This window comes from Procambarus clarkii, chromosome 45 (assembly GCF_040958095.1).
Source record: "Procambarus clarkii isolate CNS0578487 chromosome 45, FALCON_Pclarkii_2.0, whole genome shotgun sequence".
In the NCBI taxonomy this organism is placed as follows: Eukaryota; Metazoa; Arthropoda; class Malacostraca; order Decapoda; family Cambaridae; genus Procambarus; species Procambarus clarkii.
Genome location: NC_091194.1, coordinates 18,535,095 through 18,541,447, shown reverse-complemented (window position 1 = coordinate 18,541,447; position 6,353 = coordinate 18,535,095). Strand labels below are relative to the sequence as shown.

Genomic DNA, 6,353 nt, shown 5'->3' with positions numbered 1-6,353 from the left:
CAATCTCTCACTCCGTGGTTCCCTCACTCCCTCCGTGGCATCCGTGGCACCCTCTCTCCCTCCGTGGCACCCTCCTTCCCTTCGTGGCACCCTCCCTCTCTCCGTGGCACCCTCCCTCTCTCCATGGCACCCTCCCTCTCCGTGGCATCCTACCTCCCTCTGTGGCACCCTCCCTCCCTCCCTCCCTCCCTCCGTGGCACCCACCCTCCCCCCATGGCACCCTCTTTCCCTCCGTGGCACCTCACCTCCCTCCGTGGCACCCTCCCTCTCTCCATGGCATCCATGGCATTCTCTCTCTCCATGGCATCCATGGCATTCTCTCTCTCCATGGCATCCATGGCACTCTCTCTCCAAGACACTCTCCTACCCTCCGTGGCATCCGTGGCACCCTCCCTCCTTCCGTGGCACCCCTCCCTCCCTCCGTGGCACCCTCTCTTTCTCCGTGGCACTCTCTCTCCCTCCGTGGCACCCCTCCCTCCCTCCGTGGCACCCTCCCTCCCTCCGTGGCACCCCTCCCTCCCTCCGTGGCACCCCTCCCTCCCTCTGTGGCACCCTCCCTCCCTCCGTGGCACCCTCTCTCCCTCCGTGGCACCCTCTCTCCCCCCGTGGCACCCTCCCTCCCTCCGTGGCACCCTCTCTCCCTCCGTGGCACTCCTCCTTCCCTCCGAGGCACCCTCTCTCCCTCCGTGGCACCCCTCCCTCCCTCTGTGGCACCCTCCCTCCCTCCGTGGCACCCTCTCTCCCTCCGTGGCACCCCTCCTTCCCTCCGAGGCACCCTCTCTCCCTCCGTGGCACCCTCCCTCCCTCCGTGGCACCCTCTCTCCCTCCGTGGCACCCCTCCTTCCCTCCGTGGCACCCTCTCTCCCTCCCTGGCACCCTCCCTCCCTCCATGGCACCCTCCCTCTCTCCGTGGCATCCGTTGCATCCTCTCTCCCTCTATGGCACCCCTCCCTCCGTGGCACACTACCTCACTCCGTGGCACCCTCTCTCCTTCCGTGGCACCAACTCTTCTTCTGAGGCACTCCCTCCCTCCATGGCACCCTCCCTCCCCCGTGGCACCATTCCTTCGTGCCACCCTCCCTCCCCCCATGGCACCCTCCCTCTCTCCGTGGCATCCTACCTCCCTCTGTGGCACCCTCCCTCCCTCCCTCCCTCCCTCCGTGGCACCCACCCTCCCCCCATGGCACCCTCTTTCCCTCCGTGGCACCCTCCCTCTCCGTGGCATCCTCTCTCCCTCTGTGGGACCCTCCTTCCCTCCGTGGCACCCTTCCTCTCTCTATGTGGCACCCTCCCTCTCCGTGGCATCCGTGGCACCCTCTCTTCCTCCGTGGCACCAACCCTCCCTCCGTGACACCCTCCCTCCCTCTGTGGCACCCACTTTCCCTCCGTGGCACCCACGCTGCCTACGTGACACCCGCTTTTCCTCCGTGGCACCCTCTCTCCCTCCGTGGCACCCACCCTCCCTCCCTCCGTGGCACTAACCCTTCGTCCGTGGCAACAACCCTCCCTCCGTGGCACCCACTCCCTTCTGTGGCACCCTCCCTCCGTGGCACCAACCGTCCCTCCGTGGCACCTCCTCTCCCTCCCTCCGTGGCACCCTCCCTCCCTCCCTCCGTGGCACCCACCCGCCCTCCGGGGCACCCTCCCCCAGGCCCTCCGTGGCACCCTCCCCCGGCCCTCCGTGGCACCCTCCCCCGGCCCTCCGTGGCACCCTCCCCCGGCCCTCCGTGGCACCTTCCCCCCAGGCCCTCCGTGGCTCCCACCCCCTGGCCCTCCCCGCCTCCCGCCCGGGTCCCAAGACAGACCACGCGGCATTCCTCCTCCGACCGCCGTGGCGTCAACACCTCGCGGTGTTTCCTCTCTGGTTGGTGCCTGATAACGTGCTCCATCCGGACACCTCGTGCTCCTTAGTGTTCCGCTGATGGGGGCTCTCCCCTCGCGGTGTACGGAACACCTGTGTTACTGTGTGCTACCTTGTGAGTCTTCCGGAGCGACGCAGTGGAGTGTTGTAGTGTTACTGGCGGAGCGGGTCCTACACGTGACTGTTATAAGTGCTAGATTTTGTGTTGAGTCACAACGGACACACCTGGCAATATATGTGGCTCTGACACACCTGGCAATGTGTGGCTCTGACACACCTGGCAATGTGTGGCTCTGACACACCTGTCAATATATATTACTCTGACACACCTGACAATGTGTGACTGACACAGCTGGCAATGTGTGACTGACACAGCTGGCAATGTGTGGCTCTGACACACCTGGCAATGTGTGGCTCTGACACACCTGGCAATGTGTGGCTCTGACACACCTGGCAATGTGTGGCTCTGACACACCTGGCAATATATGTGGCTCTGACACACCTGGCAATGTGTGGTTCTGACACACCTGGCAATGTATGGATTTGACACACCTGGCAATATATGTGACTCTGACACACCTACTAATATGTAACTCTGATCCACCTGGCAATGTGTGGCTCTGATACACCTGGCAATATGTGGCTCTGACACACCTGGCAATGTGTGGCTCTGACACACCTGGCAATGTGTGGCTCTGACACACCTGGCAATGTGTGGCTCTGACACACCTGGCAATGTGTGGCTCTGACACACCTGGCAATGTGTGGCTCTGACAAACCTGGCAATGTATGGATCTGACACCTGGCAATATATGTGACTCTGACACACCTACTAATATGTAACTCTGATCCTCCTGGCAATGTGTGGCTCTGATACACCTGGCAATATGTGGCTCTGACACACCTGGCAATGTGTGGCTCTGACACACCTGGCAATGTATGGATCTGACACACCTGGCAATATATGTGACTGACACACCTACTAATATGTAACTCTGATCCTCCTGGCAATGTGTGGCTCTGACACACCTGGCAATATGTGGCTCTGACACACCTGGCAATGTGTGGCTCTGACACACCTGGCAATGTATGGATCTGACACACCTGGCAATATATGTGACTGACACACCTACTAATATGTAACTCTGATCCTCCTGGTAATGTGTGGCTCTGACACACCTGGCAATATGTGGCTCTGACACACCTGGCAATGTGTGGCTCTGACACACCTGGCAATGTGTGGCTCTGACACACCTGGCAATGTGTGGCCCTGCGGTTCATCATGATTAATGTTTACGGTAAACTGTGTGTGTGTGGTGTGTGTAGTTACCTAAGTGTAGTTACAGGATGAGAGCTACGCTCGTGGTGTCCCGTCTTCCCAGCACTCTTTGTTATATAATGCTTTGAAATTACTGACGGTTTTGGCCTCTCCACCTTCTCACTTAACTTGTTCCAACCGTCTACCACTCTGTTTACAAAAGTGAATTTTCCTATATTTCTCCGGCAGCTTTGTTTAGCTAGTTTAAATCTATGACCTCTTGTTCTTGATGTTCCGGGTCTCAGGAAATCTTCCCTATCAATTTTATATATTCCTGTTACTATTTTGAACGTAGTGATCATATCGCCTCTTTTTCTTCTATCTTCTAGTTTTTGCATATTTAATGCCTCTAACCTCTCCTCGTAGCTCTTGTTCTTCAGTTCTGGGGGGCCACTTAGTAGCATGTCTTTGCACCTTTTCCAGTTTGTTGATGTGCTTCTTAAGACATGGGCACCACACATCCGCTGCATATTCCAGCTTTGGTCTAATAAAAGTCGTGAACAATTTCTTTAGTATTTCTCCATCCATGTATTTAAAAGCAATTCTGAGGTTAGAAAGTGTAGCATAGGCTCCTCGCACAATGTTCTTAATGTGGTCCTCAGGGGACAGTTTTCTATCACCCCTAGATCCCTTTCTTTGTCAGAATTCTTTAAAGATTTCTTACATAATTTATAGGTTGTGTGGAGTCTATGTTCTCCAATTCCACATTCCATAACATGGCATTCATTCACATTAAATTCCATTTGCCAAGTGTTGCTCCATATACTTATTTTGTCCAGGTCTTCTTGAAGGGCATGACAATCATCTAGGTTTCTTATCCTTCCTATTATCTTAGCATCATCAGCAAACATGTTCATATAATTCTGTATTCCCACTGGTAGATCGTTTATGTAGATAATGAACATTACCGGTGCAAGAACTGAACCCTGTGGTACTCCACTTGTCACATTCCTCCAATCCGATACCTTGCCTCTGATTACGGCCCTCATTTTTCTATCAGTTAGGAAATTTTCATCCATGTTAGTAGCTTACCTGTCACTGCTACAATATGTTCCAGTTTCCAGAACAACCTCTTATGTGGAACTCTGTCGAAAGCCTTTTTTAGGTCCAGATAGATGCACTCAACCCAACCATCTCTTTCCTGTAAAGTCTCTGTGGCTCGATCATAAAATCTGAGTAAGTTCGTTACACAGGATCTTCCAGATCGAAAACCATACTGTCTGTCTGATATTATATTGTTTTCCTCCAGGTGTTCTACCCATTTAGTTTTAATTATTTTTTCAAGTATTTTGACTATTACACTTGTCAATGATACAGGTCTATAATTAAGGGGGTCTTCCCTGCTTCCACTTTTGTAGATTGGAACTATGTTAGCCTTTTTGCACACCTCAGCTACAACTCCTGTACACAGGGATGCCTGAAAAATCAGTTGAAGTGGAATGCTGAGCTCAGGTGCACATTCTCTCAGAACCCATGGTGAAACTCCATCTGGACCAACTGCTTTGTTCTTACTTAGCTCCTTGAGCATTTTTTCCACTTCGTCTCTAGACACCTCTATGTGCTCTATGTTAATCTCTGGAATTCTTATTGTGTCTGGTTCCCTAAAGATCTCATTTTGTACAAAAACACTTTGGAACTTTTCGTTTAGTGTTTCACACATTTCCTTTTCATTTTCCGTGAATCTATTTCCCATTTTCTACCTCTGTATATTATCCTTTACCTGCAATTTGTTGTTTATGAATTTATAGAATAGACCTGGTTCTGTTTTACATTCGTCTGCAATCCCTTTTTCAAAATTTCTTTCTGCCTCTCTCCTCACTGCCGTGTAGTTGTTTCTCGCATCGTGGATCGCCGGTATGTTTGGGGGTTTGTTCTCTTCCTGTATTGATTCCATTTTTGTGTCTTTTGGTCTCTGGCCCTCTCGCTATTTCTATTGAACCAATCCTGTTTCCTAGTTCTGCATCTCTGTTTTGGTATAAAAAATTTTGTGCCTTTATCATATATTTCACAAAACTTGACATACATCTCATTCACTTCCTTGTCTAGCATCAAGTCTGTCCAATTATGCTCACTAAAAAAAATCTAAAGTCGCCATAATGTCCTCTCCGGAAGTCAGGGTTTTCAACTGCTTCAACCTCCATATTTTCTTCCAGATTGTAACGCATTGCATACTTTATTCCCAAAAAGACATGGCCACTTTTACCCAAGGGAGGAAGGTACTGAATGTCAAATATCTCTTCCTCCTTCCTGTTAAATATCAAATTTAGCATGGAGGGAACATCCCCTTCCCTCATTCTCGTAGCTTGTTTAACATGTTGATACAAGAATGTTTCCAGGATGAGGTCTACAAATCTACAGGTCCAAAAATCTTCTGTTTTAGCTTCATATGCTTCCCAGTCTATGGATTTCAAGCTGAAGTCACCGACTATCAACAGTCGTGATCTATCGTTATCCGCTCTCGCTATAATCTCTCTCATTATTGTTATAAGACCTTCTCGTTTACTATCTAGCTCCTCCTTTGACCATGTGCTGCTTGGCGGTGGACTATATGCATTTATGATCATTAGTTTATCATCCTCATGGCAGATCTCTAGTGCTATTATGTCAACTTCTTGTGGATTGGCAGTCATTATTTCGTTCATCTTTAGGTGTTCTTTCACCAGCACAGCAACGCCACCGCCTTTCCTAATTTTTCTGTCTCGTCTCCAAATTGAGTAGCCCCTTGGGAATATGACCTCATTTAAAATATTATCTTCAAGTTTTGTCTCCGTGTGTGCAACAATGTCTGGTGTCTGCAGCTGTATTACATCACTTAACTCCAGTATCTTCGATCTTACTCCATCTTTGTTGGTGTATGCAATCTTCATGAACTTGTTCCCCCTCTTCTTATTTTTCACCCCCTCTCTCTAAGGATTTTGTTGGTTTGCCTTTATGTACCACTTTACTGGTCTGCCTACCTCTATCACTTTGTAGAAAAAAGAATTTATTTCTTCTTCATTCCTGCTCTCATTTAAACGTTTTGCCTCGGCGAGGTTCAGTTTCAGCTTCTCTCTGTCTTCTCTTGAAAGATCTCGTCTTAACGACCACACTTTCCCATCCTCACACTTTGTAATTTTCTAGCATTCCTTAGTACTTCTTCCATCTGTTTGGCACCATTTAGAGTGATACTCAAAG

General features: G+C 50.4%; 1 protein-coding gene across 1 annotated transcript in view; it reads left to right on the top strand.

Moving 5' to 3' along the window:
- The first annotated feature begins 1,823 nt into the window (after window positions 1–1,823).
- The window catches only part of LOC123769734 (probable E3 ubiquitin-protein ligase HECTD2), a 133,246-nt gene continuing 128,716 nt past the window's right edge, over window positions 1,824–6,353 (top strand). The window contains exon 1 of the mRNA XM_069301481.1: window positions 1,824–1,864. The gene's annotated coding sequence lies outside the window, so the exon portion shown is untranslated. The remainder of the gene's footprint in view (window positions 1,865–6,353) is intronic.